General features: G+C 56.2%; 1 protein-coding gene across 1 annotated transcript in view; it reads right to left on the bottom strand.

Annotated features, from left to right (window-relative positions):
* The window catches only part of BICRA (BRD4 interacting chromatin remodeling complex associated protein), a 74,901-nt gene extending 60,292 nt beyond the window's left edge, over nucleotides 1-14,609 (bottom strand). The window contains exon 1 of the mRNA XM_048223765.2: nucleotides 14,447-14,609. The gene's annotated coding sequence lies outside the window, so the exon portion shown is untranslated. The remainder of the gene's footprint in view (nucleotides 1-14,446) is intronic.
* Nucleotides 14,610-14,870: the final 261 nt, after the last annotated feature.

The raw sequence follows: 14,870 nt of genomic DNA, 5'->3' as shown, positions 1-14,870 counted from the left end.
CACTTAACCGCTGTGCCACCCAGGCGCCCCCAGAGTATGTGACTCTTGACCGCAGGGTCATGAGTTCAAGACCCACATTGGGCATGGAGTCTACTTAGAAAAGAAAAGAAAAGAAAAGGAAAAAGAAAGGGAAAGGGAAAAGAAAGAGAAAGAAAGGAAGAAAGAAGAAAGAAAGAAAGAAAGAAAGAAAGAAAGAAAGAAAGAAAGAAAGAAAGAAAGAAAGAAAGAAATTGGAACGCTCGAGCATTGCTGGTGGGAACAAGAAATGGTGCGGCCGCTGGGAAAATCAGCAGTTCTTCCAAGTTAACACAGAACTCCCACAGGCTGCAGCCGTCCCACGCGCAGGTATATGTCCAAAGGAACAGAAAGCAGGACTCAGACGTACACCAACGTTCACAGCAGCAGTATTCACAGTAGCCAACAGGTGGACACAACCCAAATGGCCATCGAAGCATGAATGGATGAACAAAATGGGGTGTATACAGACAAGGGACTATTATTCAGCCTTATAAAGGAAATAAACGCCAATCCAGGCTGTAGCACGTTTGAGCCTTGAGGACATGACGTTGAGTGAAAGAAGCCAGACGCAGAAGGATGAATACCGAATGATCACACTTCTGTGAGGCGCCGAGGGAAGGCAAATTCATGGGGACAGGAAGGAGACCAGAGGCTCCGAGCAGGTGGGGGGAGAGGGCATGTTGAGGGTAGAGGGTTTCTGTTCGGAACGGAGAACAAGTTCTGGAATGGATAGTGGTGATGGTTATACAACCTGCAAACAGACTTGCCGCTTAATTGTGCCCTTAAAAATAGTTAAGATGGGAGGGCGCCTGGGTGGCTGGGTTGGTTAAGCATCTGCCTTCGGCTCGGGTCATGATTCCAGGGTTCTGGGACCGAGCCCCCATCCGGCTCCCTGCTCAGCGCGGAGCCTGCTTCTCCCTCTGCCTCTGCCCCTCCTCCCACTCCTGCGCACATGCTCACTCGCGCGCGTTCTCTCTCTCTCACAAATAAATAAAATCTTTAAAAAATATGCTTAAAATGGTAAATTGTATGTTCCATATATTTTACCGCAATAAAAAGACTATAAATAGCTCAGTGATGTCTACATTGTTCACATGTCGGTATAATAATATTTGGGACATATTAAGTTATATAAAATAAAACACACTCCCTTCAGTTTTCCCTGTTTCTTTTTACTGTGCCTACTAGAAAATTTAAGATAACATGTAAAGGGCACGTGGGTGGCTCTGTGGGTTAAGCCTCTGACTCTTGATTTTGGCTCAGGTCATGATCTCAGGGTCATGAGCTCGAGCCCTGCATCAGACTCTGCTCTGGGCTTGGAGCCTGCTTAGGATTTTCTCTCTCTCTGCCCCCGCCCCCAAGCCCTCTCTCTAAGTAAATAATTAAGTAATTAAAATACAATAAAATAACGTGTAAGTGGCTAGCATTTTCTTTCTACTGGACAGTGTTGGTCTCAATATTCTAATCCGATGAACGGTCAAACCATACGCTATCTGCAAGAGACACACTTTAAATGTAGAGACACATATAGATAGGCTTACAGCAAAAACTGGAACTGAACTATGAAGGGCATCCACAGAGTGGAGGTTAAATAATCTGGGGAAGACTCCTCAGCTGCTAAAAGAATGGGGTTCTAGACTGCAGACAGGGAACCAACTCTAAGACATTTGTTCAATTTAAAAAGTAAGACGGGGGCGCCTGGGTGGCTCAGTTGTTAAGCGTCTGCCTTCTGCTCAGGGCGTGATCCCAGGGTCCTGGGATCGAGCCCCACATCAGGCTCCTCTGCCGGGAGCCTGCTTCTTCCTCTCCCACTCCCCCTGCTTGTGTTCCCTCTCTCGCTGGCTGTCTCTGTCAAATAAATAAATAAAATCTTAAAAAGAAAAGTAAGACATAGAGGAGTAGGGGGCAGACGAAACAGGTCACGGGGACGATCAGTACAGCATAGGGAATATAGTGAATGATACCATAATAACCCTGTGTGGTAACTACACTTACTGTGATAGCATTCCGTAACCCACAGAATTGTCGAATCACTACGGTGTCCTAATATATGTGAAAACTCCTAGGCTATCGTACGCCAACCATACTTCAATTGGAAAAAAAGATTTAGATCAATAAATGTGTGGAAGAATCCACATAGTACATGTGATCAAAGAGAAAAAAATGTATACGTGGAAAAAAGCAGCTGAAGAAACCCCAAATTCCTCGAAGGAACCCCAAATTCCTTGCAGAGTCTCTTGTGGAGCGGGAAGGAAAGTGGGGGGCAGTGAAAAGACGATCACAGTGTTCTCACTTGCACGCCTTTCTTCCTTGTATAATAATTCATACACACCCGCCCTCAAATGCACGAACCCCGAAAGCTAAGAGTTCAGGAATCCTATTTTAGCCTTGCGGCCCCCACGTGTCCATCGCATTTGCGACACGGTCTGATAGCCACTGGACACAGCGCCACTCAAGTGTGTGCTTCCCCTCTCCCTCGGGGGGGGGGGGGGGGAGGCGGGGAGCAGTGATCTCACCCGGGGGCTTGTCAGCAAGCAATTCGGGTGGGAGAAACGGTCAATCTCCGGCACAGCCCAAGCTCACTGCAGCAGTCGGTCCAGCCTAAAGGCTGCCTGGGGACAGTAACAAGCCCAGGGCAGACACCGTCATAGCCAGGGGCACTTGCAACGCGCTTACGAGACACCGACACCTGACCACACGTGAGCTCAATGAGACTCCACGGAGGGTCCTAACCAGCTGGTATTTTAGATCTCCGGCCCCGTGTCCACGATTCCAACCTCCAAAGGTCTCTGACGACCGTCCTTTTTCTTTCTTCCTGACTCACTCGGGGGCACGGCCGCCTGGCTGGGGGCGTTTCACGTTAGCCGGGTGCGGGCTCCCGTCTGAAATGGTCTGCACTTCCGAACACCTACGAAGCCTACCGGGGATGGCCATAAATGGGGCGCTTCTGTTGACGGGTGATGTCCCGGAGCCTCCACGGTAAAGGCGTCAGGCCCCTGGCGCGGACTGATGGGGAAACTGAGGCTCAGAGAGCTGGGGGGCCCTGGCTCCCCATCCCACGGAGGGCTCCGGGCCAGCGCTGCCTGGAGTCCCGCCCCTCCGCCCCTGGCAGGTCTGGCTGACTCACATGGGCTCACAAGCAAGCTCACACACACATCCGCCGTCTGGAGGAAGCTGGGCGGCCTCCTCGCTTATGTTAATGAAGACACAACAGAGGGTAAAAAGGGAAAGAGGAGGGAGGGACGGTGCCCCGCTGAGCCTGGGCCTCCAATGGCTCAGCTGAGGCCCAAGCTGGATCCCAGGGCAAAGCAGGGTAATGTCGAGGGCAGTGGGGAAGGGGGGGGAAGGGCAGCTTCCGGGATTGTGGGCTTGCTCATTGCGGGGGGGGGGGGGGGGGGGGGGGGCTGTAACCAGGAAGCAGTGAGGTTCACGGCTAAGGACCTGGGCTGCGGGGGCCAGGCCACCCCGGGGAATCCCCACAATGCCGGTTAGCAGCTGTGTGATGGGGCAAGTCACTTAACCGCTCGGGGCCTCAGCTTTCTCATCTGTAAAATGGGGTTGCTCACTCACCCACCTCCTGGGGTCCTTCTGTGCAATGAGTCCGTACTTGTAAAGGGCCTAGACGGCTGCCTGGGACAGTGCTGGGGGTCACTATTGTTGCTATAGGGACAACCTGTGTAAAGCTCCTAACTAGAGCCCCAACCCCCTGACATCCTTGGCCAAATGCGGGGATATGGAGACAAGAGTGTGGTTCTCTGGGGAAAGGCCTGTGGCCTCCGAGCAGGTTCTCAAAAGGACCTAAACCTCCTTCTCCCAAACTGAGAACAAGCACATGCCTAAGACCTCGGCTCCAAAGAAATAAAAGGTGACTCTCCCAAGCAGGAAGGCCCACCCCCAGCCACCAGATGGCAATATCGCGGGCCACCCCGCACCCCACCTCGGCTCCTGTTCCCAAGCAGCCCCACGCTGGCCCCTCGAACTCCTTCCCAACTGCACCACATCTTTCTTCTGCCTTCACACTCAGCTCCTCACCTCCTGACCTTCGAGAAAACCTCACTCCTGAGCCCCACCCAGTACCACCCCCTCCTGCTCTTCTAGAATCTTCCTTTGCTCCTTTCCTTTTCTCTCCTGACGCTCTAAGCCCGCTCAGCACCTAAAAAAACCCGATCCAACGTGCTCGTCTCATGATCCACGGAAAGGTCACCTGGACCTCACTGGTTCAAAAAACCCTGATTACAGGCTTATTCTGAGTCAGGTCCTGGGGATGAATCCTAACACGGAAACAAGCTCAGTCAAGTGAAGGAAGTGGGACAGAGTTGTCAAGGAAGAATTCCTGGAGGAGGGGGTATGTAAGAGGCCTGCTGGAGACAGGAAGGAGTTGGGGAAGATCACTGCAGGTAGAGGGCACAGCAAGGGCAAAGGTGGGGAGGCAGGAACAAGCTTGGGGTGCCGAGAAGGCAAAGTGAAAGGTCAGGGAATTTCAGGCCACCAGACTAGGGTTTTGTCAGAAGCGGGGAGGGGCAGACTTACCTGAGGGCACTAGGGAGCCAAAGAGGTAGTAAGATTTTATTTTTGTTAAAGATCTGGCTGCCAAAAGCTCTTGTCTTTCTGTCTTCCTTCCTTCCTCCCTCCCTTCTGTCCATCCATCCATGACGCCATCCTTCCCCTTCCTGTGGCTCCTCACATTCCAGTCTGGCTCCTGTCCCTACCTACTTCTCAGACCCAGGAAGCCCCCCTCAAGTCCATTTAAGCTAAGACCTTCCTGGAAGCTCTCTCCCTTTGCTCCTGAGACGCCCGATCCAGACCCTCCTCCTCTCTTCCTCTGTTTTGGCCACAGAAGTTCCTCCACTACGTGGTCAAGCCCATTCTCCACTCTCTCCTGTCCCCATCCCTGGGACCAATCACTCAGTGTCGCCGTCTCTCACTTGTGACCCCGAGAGCTCATCCATTCTGTACCTCTCTCCCCTCTGCGTCCCTCCATCATCCACGAGGGTGTTAGGGCTGTACTCCCTGGGGTTCGTGCTCCCCAAACTATAGATGCCTCTACCCATCTCAACAGGGGACACCTGCATCTATCCAGTTGCTCAGGCCAATGACCTTTGTGCAAAGTATCCCAGCATCCACTGGGAATGGCCTTGAGCCCAAAGCCTACCCCCAGAAGCCCCCTCCTCCAGGAAGCCTGGCCTGATGCCTTCTTCTGACCTCCCCCCAGCTCAGCAGGCATCCTTGAGATAGGGATCTCACCTTGCAGGGAGGGTAGGAGTGTTTCTGGCTTCCCTCCCTCCCCTGTCCCTGAGGGCAGAGCTCTGAGGCCAGGCACACAGGAGGCCCACTGTATGGGTCTGAATTAACTGATGGCATGTACTTGGAGTCAGACCTTGGACAAGTCACTTCGCTTCTTGCTGCCTATGTGACAGGGAGGTAGTGGCAAGCCGGGGGTCTAGCCCCAGGGAGAATTTTAAGCAAACCGTAGCAGGACAAGGAACAGAGCTGATGGGCAAGTAGCAACATGGGGGGCCACTGAAGAGCAAGCTCAGAAGTTGGCTCAGTGTGCCCCGTTGACAAATGGAGATAATGCCCCCCCTGCTTCCGAAAGGTCTAAATGAAACAACAGGACTGTGGAAGGGGGACGTGCTCGGGAAACGGCAAAGGGCTGGCCCCAGTCCTGATGTGCCCCACAGGCTCTGATTCCCACAGACTAGGCACTGGGGAGGCAGCGAGGACAGGATAGACAATGTCAATGGAATGAGGGTCCGCTGTGGCTGGAAGATCCATGGCTCCCTGTCTTGGGAGAGGGGCCTGCAGGCTGAGCCCTGCGACTCTGAGAGGTGGGCTTCCTGAGCAAACAAAGTGCTCAGGGCTGGGGCCCTCCGCCGGGCATTTTTGACAAAAACCTCTGGTGATTTGGAAGCAGGTGGGTCACTGTTTGAGAAACAGCATAGGGATTCCAAACACGAGCTCTGTACTTCCCTGTCTCTACCCCTGTGATATGCCCACCATTCATTCAGTCAGTCAACAAACATCGGGGCTCAACTGCATGCCAGGAGCTGAGAACACGGAGCCCACTGTTTCTCTCCTACTGCAGTTTAGAGTCTAGTGAAAAATCCAGGCCTGAAGAAGAGCTCACAGGAGACCTACCACATTCCAAGGGGGCTATGGGGGGTTACTCAGTGAACTGGGAGGGTGTCCCCAGACCAGGGTGCTGGGGGCCTGCACAGGGTAGCCAAGGGAGGGGTGTTCGGAGGCTGAGACTTCCTGGGGAAGGGGGTCTCTCTCTCCTGAGCGAAAGGAGGTAAAAACCTTCCCATGGACTCGTGCTCCATGAGAAAAAGGAAGCCCTTCCAGATACCCACAACATGGCTAAATCTTAAAATGATGCCGCTGAGCCAGAGACACTCAACTCAAAGGACCACACAGCACAGGCTGTAAAATTCGAGAAGAGGCCACGTGCATCCACCTCGACTGACAAGGAGGACTAGTGCCCCGAGCAGCTGTTGGCAGGAAAGGCCAACAAGGGGACTTCTTGGCCATGACGGGAATGTTCTGGATCTTGATGGCGGTGTGGGTGACACAGGTGGCCACGTTTGCCAGGACTCATCAAGACACACACTTCGACTCCGTGTTTGAGCGCATGTAAATTATCTTTCAATGACAGGACGGGGGGAAGTCATGCATACACATGGACGATCTTCCCGGGAACACAGGAGGGAGGTCGCTGGGCACATTCTGGGGAGAAGGCAAGCCAGTGTGGCAAGAGCTTGGCAGGAGAGGGTAAAGAGCTAAGAACCCCCCTTACCCAGCCTGGAGGGGGGGCACTCAGTGTTCGAAGATGGGTCCAGGGCAGCAAAATGTCGCAACCGCTTTGTGAAACAGGAGCTGTGGGCATCTGCCCTCCCAGCACCACACAGGGGACAGGAGGCAGCACCCATCGTCTGGAAAGGGGGCTCCTGGGAGCTACAGCCTGCAGGTGTCCTGGGGGGATGGACCACCCTTTGCCTCCAGGTTGCAAAGCACTAGAAGCTCCCCCCTCTCAGGACCCCAGGGGTCATGAATGAGGACCCGGCAGACGCAGACATTCTCCTCTCTCTCTGCTTCCAAGGCTGCCAGGATGGGGCCTTGGGGACCCAGGGTGGGAAGGTGGGGGGTCACCTAGAAGTCAGCAGCCCCCTCCAGCCCCTCCAACTATAAGCACTTCAAAGGGGGAAATACAGAGGGATGGAGTGGTCAAGAGGAGGGTACAGAGGCGGCTGAGCATGGCCAGGGCTCCAGGGACCCTTCCTCTGACCCCCTGAACCCTAGAAAGAGCATCTGGTTACACACAGTCCAAGTGCACACCAAATAACTAACGACAGCGACAATGACAATGACCCCCACTGGCTGCTGAGCGCTTCCTCTGAGCCAGGCACTTGTAAAACGCCTTTCCATGCGCGACTCACAAAGCAGATGTCAAGGCTCTCAGAAGAAGAGTCTCTTATTATTCCTGTGCTCCTGGTTCTCCAGCCTGGGTTTACGGAAGGGAAGCAACTTGCCCCAAGTCACAAGGTTAGAAGGGGCAGCAAGAGCACACAAATCGGGGCAGCCGACCCAGTTACCCTCGCCTCCGGGGTCATCTTGTCCATCACCCTGCCACTGGCCCAACTTCTCCGACTCGCCCGTTACGGGGACAACTGCTGCACAGAACAGCAGAACCGAGGCCCACACTGTACATATCCAGGGGTAAACTGCAAACCTGTGTCACTGGAAACAGCCCCCAGGGTCCGAGGCCCGGGGTGCCCAAGACAGGGACCTCAGCAAGGTCCCAAAGAAGGGAACGCAGAGAAAAGACAACCGGGCCGAAGCCCACTCCCCGCCACCTCAGTTTCCCCAACCTGGGAAATGGGCTTCATGTCTCCTCCCTCACAGAAAAGGACAGATCCTAGAGGTGGCCAAACGGATTCTGGACCCCAGAAATAGCAATACGATTAGTAATATAATTGAGATGATACAAGGTCTGGAATTTGCTTAAAAGTTTCTAGCAGAAGAGAACCCCCAAAAAAAGTGCAGAGTAGGGGGTGGGGAAACAGACAAAAGAAAGAGCAGCAGAAATCTCCTGAAGCTGGTGATGGGCACAGCGGGGTTGATTACGCCATTCTCTCAAAATCTCCATGATAGGGGCGCCTGGCTGGCTCAGTTGGTTGGGCAGCTGACTCTTGATTTCGGTTCAGGTCATGATCTCAGGGTCATGGGATCGAGGCCTGCATCAGGGAGTGGGGGGGGGGGGTGCTCAGTGGGGAATCTACTTGAGATTCTCTCTCCCTCTGCCCCCTTCCCCCGCCTCGCTCTGTCTCTCTCAAATAAATAAATCTTTAAAATGCCAATATTGATTGCCTACGGTTTAGGGGGAAGGCAGCACGGACTTGGGTATCGGATCCCACGGGAGACTTTACTACTTCTTTTAATCACTACCATCATCATCATCACATTTTTTTAAAGCAGGCTCCATGCCCATGTGGGACTTGAACTCGCGACCCAGAGATCGAGTCACATGTTGTACCAGCTGAGCCAGCCAGGCGCCCCAGCACTAACATTTTTTGAGCACCTGCCATGAACCAGGAGCACAGTGTTCGGCACTGAACGTCCGTGAGATGCCGGAGGCGGGTCTCCTGTCATCCGCGTTCTTTCGGTTGGGGAAACTGAGGCACGAAGCGGGGAAGCCCTGCCTGTTCCCAAGGTCACGCCACCACGCCTCATGCCAGAGCAGCCTGCTATGTGCCCTTTGCGGCCACACGGCTTACTATGCCAACATTGTTCTCCATGTGCCTTTGGGGAAGACAAGGAAGACCTTTCAGAGTGCAGAAGTCAGCATGGGTCCCACAGCAGAGCAGTCATCACAGTGGCTATAAGGGCAACATCGGTCGCCAGTTTCAAAAGCCTAGGCATGCCCAGCTCGGGAGAGCACCGCCCCATTCAGCCCTCACAGCAGACGCTACAAGGGAGCCATCGGGAGCCCGCTTTACAGATAAGGAAACTGAGATCCAGAAGACAGATCATTTGGCCTGGGTCACACTATAATTAAGTGGGAAAGCAAGCCTTCCCTCCCCTGCCTGCCAACTAGGGTTCACAGCCAAGAATCTGGCGGGTCCCAGCCCCAGGAGAAAGAACCGCCAAAGAAAGAGCGCTAACACCGCCAATGACTGATAAGGCTACCTACGCGCTCTAGGAGTGTTACGCAATCCTCGCGACCTTCCAAAAGCTGGCACTGAGATGAACCCATTTAGCAGAGGGGAAAACGGAGGTCCAGAACCAGCACGTTCCTTGCCTGCAGCCGTCCGACCGACAGGAGGTGGAACCAGGATTCCAACCCACAGACAGCTGGCTTCCAGAGTTCGTGCCCTTGACCTCCATACCAAGCGGCAAGCACACCACGCAGGCCACAGGCAGAAAGGAAGATGCCAGGAAGTCACAAGGGGCAAGATACCAGAGCAGGAGAGGAATGACTTCTTCTGAGAGCGGGTGCTATGACAAATCACAGACCCTTGATCCAGGGATCCCACTTCCGGAAGAATATCCCACAGGCATACCCCATTCCCAGTAAGACATAGGGATGTGTGTCTTCCAGCCCTGTGCGTTGGGAAACGCTTCTGCACCCACGTTAAGTCCATGGGGATTCACCCACACCACAGAATACCACGCAGCCAAGAAAAAGACGGAGGAGCTCCTCCCTCTACTGTGAGCGAAAAAAAGCAACGTGCAGGGCAAAGGGGAGAGCATGGGAAAGAAATATTCTTTTTTGAAAAAAAGATTTTATTTATTTGAGAGAGAGAGAGCATGAGCAGAGAGAGGGGCAAGAGGGAGCACCACCCGACTCGGGGCTCGATGCCACGACCCTGGGATCATGACCTGAGCTGAAGGCAGATGTTTAACTGACTGAGCCACCCAGGCGTCCTGAAGGAATATTCTTAAAGATATACACACGGTTATAAATGTGTGTGCACAGAACAACAGGACTGGGGAGCTGCCTCGGGGGAGGGGGGCTGAGGGGCTGGGATGCTGGAGGGTGGAGGGGGAGAGAGCAGAGAAAGACTTACTATGTTTGGTATTTTGAAATTGTCTCATATGCATGTACCACTTAGAGGGGGGGAAAAAAGACAGAAAGAAGTGGCTTCCTCCTTGGAGCCTTCCCAGACCACCCAGACAGAATTGCTCAAATCCCACAGCAGCGAACCCAGCCCTGGAGACAATACTTGCCTCCAGCCTCCTCCTGGACTGGGTCCCTGGCACCCAGTAGGCCCTCAGGAAGCTTAACTGGGGACAATTAAAGGAACAAAAGCACTCTTTCCTGCCTCTCCTGCCAACAGATCCCACGCCACCGTGAATACACAAACTGACACAAAACTAATTGTCACCAAACGAGAAATGTCTTAGAAAACTCTCTCCGTTGGGGGATCAGTGCATGTCACCGAGACACAAAGGCTTCAGTCGATGGGGACAGAACTCTAACGCCTGATACTCCAGGCAGGGCAGGATTCAGAAGGAACGAGGAGGGAATCCTTGGGGACAATTCAAGCAAACATTTCCCATGTGTCTCTGGGGGTGAAGCATCCCACTCTGGGGAGCCAACTCCGGCAGCCCCTTCATGTGCCAACAGGGGGGACAAAACTCAGATAGGACGAGGGGATTAGTAGGGACCAAATCATTTTGATGGGGGGGGGAGCGATTTACGTCATGAATATTAGCTCAGGTAACTTGTTTCCATTGAGAGGGTGCCTGGCAGGGGAAGACCCAAAAGAGACCAGAGCAAGAGAACTATGCCCCCTACCCCTCTCCCCAGCGGGCAGGACAGGGAAAAAGGCAGCCCCTCACTGCTTTCCAAGCCCAAGCCCGCTGGAAAGGAATGCCATGTTTTCCTGTTTCCAATTAACTCCCCCCCCCCCCCAGCAGCCCTCTGCATTCTTGAGACCAGGAGTCAAGACAGCCACAGGGGAGAGCTGGGAGTCCTGGCGGGAACTCCACTGGTGGCTAGGCCTGGGGCTAAAAGGCAGCCCCCAGGAACCTGGGGAACCCCCCCACCCCCACCCTAGGACCCTCCTACCAGGCCTCAGTGCTTGGCGCTGACCCCTTCCACAGCTCTTGGGGGTGGGAGGGGAAGACCCCACGATCCCGAGGGAAGGCTGGGGAAGGCCCCAGAGGCCTCTGGGAAGGAAGTCAGCAGGGAGGGGGGTGGAGCCCAGGCCTGTCCCTCTAGGGCCTTACTCATGCTTCTCCACTCAAAAAAAAAATCAGTTCCTATTTTCAGGAAACACTCAGGCTTGAGGGACCTGTATGTTCCCTACAGCCCCTCTCCTCCTGCCCCAAAGGAATTATTACGACTTATGCCTATCATCTCAGGAAGGAAGATATTTACACATCAAGGACAGGACAGCAGATAAGGGACAAGAGCTCTCTCAAAACGCTGACAAATGTGGAACCCCTCTCCCACTCTCTCCCACCCCCTGCAGTCTGGGCTGGAGTGCCCTCCCAGCCAAGGAACGGGCTTTCCCTGGGCTCAGTTTTCTCATCTGTAAAATGGCGAGATTACCCGTGTCACCCTCTTCACTGGGCGAGCTGGGCCCTCCCCAGCCCCTCTCCCTCAGCAACCCCCGCCATGTTTACTCAGCACCAGTTGTGCAGAAGGGGAAGGGTCCCAGTTCAGAGAGCTGGCAGGGGAATGTCACCGATTTACCGTTGGCCCTCACCCACCGGCCACAGGGACCTCCTCCAGGCCTTTTGCTACTGGTCCTTAAATGCCCAGCACCTAACATTCCTCCCCACCCCCACAAGCTCACCATATCCGTCTGCTAAATGACAAAAATAACACGTTTAGATAATACTTTCACCCACCTCAAGGTCAGTTAAGGGAACTATAATTATCGTCACCTGCAGATGAAGAAACTGAGGACTAGGGACTCAAGTGGCCTGCCTAAGGCTACAGAGTGGGGCAGGGGGTCTGACGCCAGCCACAGGGAGGATGGGCAAGAAGGTTCTCTGCCAGGGCGCCATGGAGGGTGGCAGGGCAGAGGGACCACGAAGGTCCCCAACAACAGCTCGGCTTCCCCGCTGGCGGGGCTAAGTAGCAGAAAGCCGGGCCAAGTCCCAGCTCGGGTGGAGGAGAAGGACGACGGTGGGGCCAGCTCCCAGGTGCCCCCCAGTCCGCACCCAGCCAGGCCTGCGGCACCCCATCCCCACGCACACATTTCCAAGCTCGGCTCTTCCCGGGGCAAATGCTCTACTCCTGCCACGGGTGAAATGATTCTGCTCTCAGTCCAACTTCCAGATGTCTCTACCCCTTCCCAAAAACCAGCACGGGGTGGAGGTGGGGGGGACGACAGATGACAGGGGACAAGACAATAGCTCCTTCCACTCCAGGTTATTATTATATTTGAGACACAAGTCAACCAAAATCAACAGGACAAAGTGCCAGAGGATCCCGGAGAACTTCACAGTTTGGAGCCGAGTTGGAGAAACCGGAAATGGTTACAAATTGGCGCTGTGTGACCCTGGGCAAGTCGCTTAACCTCTCTGAGCCTCCATTAGCCTGTCGGCAAAATGGGTGTTAACGACTGTCCCTATTCCCTCCTGGGGCTGTGGCCAGTGTGTAGCAGAAGCCAATCCATAATGCTCCCGGGGTAGAGAGAGGCTGTTATTTCCGGCTTCTAGGAGTGGGGGAGCTATGGGGGAGGGTGGGGTAGGTAAACATGCCCCTGAAAGTCCCACCAGACATCAGCAGGAGGGAAGGGGATGATTCCTGAACTGTCCAACTCCCCTGTTCTCCCACCACCCTACAGGTCAGAGCTGCCTGAGCCTCTGACACCCACCCCAGGTGAAAGCGCACAGAGAGAGCGAGCGAACTGTTTCCCCCCACAGGCGCCGGCAGAAAGGAGGTGTGAAGGCAACGCAAACACTCGGTACATCCCCAAACGGTTATTATTCTATTGGAGGGCCGTGTGACAAAAGGGGCTGATTGTCCGGACATGAGGCTGGGCACGGACTGCAGGCCACAGTCTGGGAACACCAGAGGGCTGGGACCTGTCACCCCGGCCTCCCGGGGAGAGCTGACACGGCGGCCTCTGACCCCACCTCCCAGGAAGTTCAGCTGCTCAGAACCACAAAGCAAAACAAAGGGGCGCGGAGAGGAAGGAGCCACCGTACCTTCCAATCACGCTGGCCCCCGTGCCCTGAGCCGCGAGCCCGGAGCCCGGAGCCGCAGCCCGAGCAGGAGCCCCGGCGCGGCTCCTCGCCCGGTTCTCCGCTGGCCGCGGACCAAGGCCCGGGCAGCCCCTGGTCCCCTGTCTCCCCGCGGCCGCCCGTGACAGGAGCCGGGGAAGCAGCCGAGGGGCAGCCAGGGATGGGAAAACCAGATGGCTCCATCCCTCCTCCCTCCTCCTCCATCCCTCCCTCCGGGTGCCCGCGGGCCTGGCCGCCCTCCGCAGGGGCCCGGGGAGGCCGCGGGCCCGGCTCGTCCGGGCTCACCCCAGGGAAAGGGTTGCCTTTGTCTAAAGGTCACCACCCGAGCGCGGTGCCCGGGCTGGGCCTGGTGCCTCCCATTCCCAGGCCGAGGGGGTGGAGATGGGGGGCCGCCCCAAATCTCGGGAGGTGACAGGGGTAAGGCTCCCCTCCCTCCCCTCCCCCTCCCCGTAACGGCCCCCTCCGGGACCAGCCAGCTAGCGGGGGAGGGGGTCAACTCCCTTCATCGCTGGGGGGTGGGGGACCAAGTCAACTCCTTTCATTGTTTAGGGGCGGTGGGGAGGGGGAGACCCAATGGCCTCCTTCAGCATCCATCCCTCCCCAGCCTGCCGGAGGCCCCGTTTCTCCCCGGCACCCCCGGCAGGGATTTGGGGAGGGGGCGCAGGGGACGGGCGAGAGGGGGAGATGAAGGCTCGCCACCTCCGGCAGGGAGAGCACCAACCGCTGCCCCATTGCCCTCTTCTTCTCTGAAAGGCGGGGAGCAGGGTGAGGGGAGGGGGGGGCCCCCGGGCCGGGGGAGGGGGTCTCCCCGCCCCTCCCCCCGTGGAACGTTAGGTCTCGCTTTTCCGCCGCTCCATTGTATCCCCGGCAGCCGGCGGGAGGGCAGGGGAGGCACCGGGCGCCGGGTTTGGGCAGGGGAGCCGGGGGGGGGTCCCCGCAGGATCGGGGCGGCGGTGATGGTGGGAGAGACGCGGGGGGTGGGGGGGCTGCCGGGGGTGGTGGGCGCCGAGCAAAAAAAGAGGCAGCGGGCGCTGCGCCCCGGTTGGGGGGCTGAGTGTGTGAGTGTCGGGGGGGTGGGTTCGGCCCCGGCTCCGGCTCCCCCCACACACACCCTCGCCGCCAACCCCCACTCCCCCCTCGCTTTTGCGCCCTGTCACAGCCCCGACTCGCAGGTAGAGAGAGTTAAGAGATTTAAAGAGAAATTGCTACATTGTGAGAAACTCACCCTGATGTTTGAGCAGCCGTCGGCGCGGGGTCTCCGAGACGGCCCCGCACGGGCTGCAAAGGGAGGACCCAGAAGGGGCCGACCGGCCGGGCCGGTCAGCGCACTGCCTGATCGCATGGCGGCCGCCCGGCAGCCTCCGCCAGGGCCCTGCCGCCGCCCCGCGCCGCGGCCCGGGCGCCCCGGCCCCGCGCGCGCTCCGGGGAGGACCCCTCGGGTTTGCAAAAAAAAAAAAAAAAAGAAAAAAAGAAAAAAAAGAAAAAAAATTTTAATTAAATGCAAAAAAAAAAAAAAAAAAAAACCCTTGCAGGTTTTGTGTCCGCCCCCCCTTCCTCCTCCTCCTCCTCCTCCTCCTCCTCCCTCCGCCCTCGCCGGGGGACGGGCTTGGGGGAGGCCCCGCCCCGCGCTCCGCACACCAGCCCCGGCT

The sequence above is a fragment of the Ursus arctos genome, unplaced genomic scaffold, assembly GCF_023065955.2.
Source record: "Ursus arctos isolate Adak ecotype North America unplaced genomic scaffold, UrsArc2.0 scaffold_19, whole genome shotgun sequence".
NCBI classification, from domain to species: Eukaryota; Metazoa; Chordata; class Mammalia; order Carnivora; family Ursidae; genus Ursus; species Ursus arctos.
Note: the sequence above shows the minus strand (reverse complement) of the source record. Positions and strands in the feature narration are given on the sequence as shown.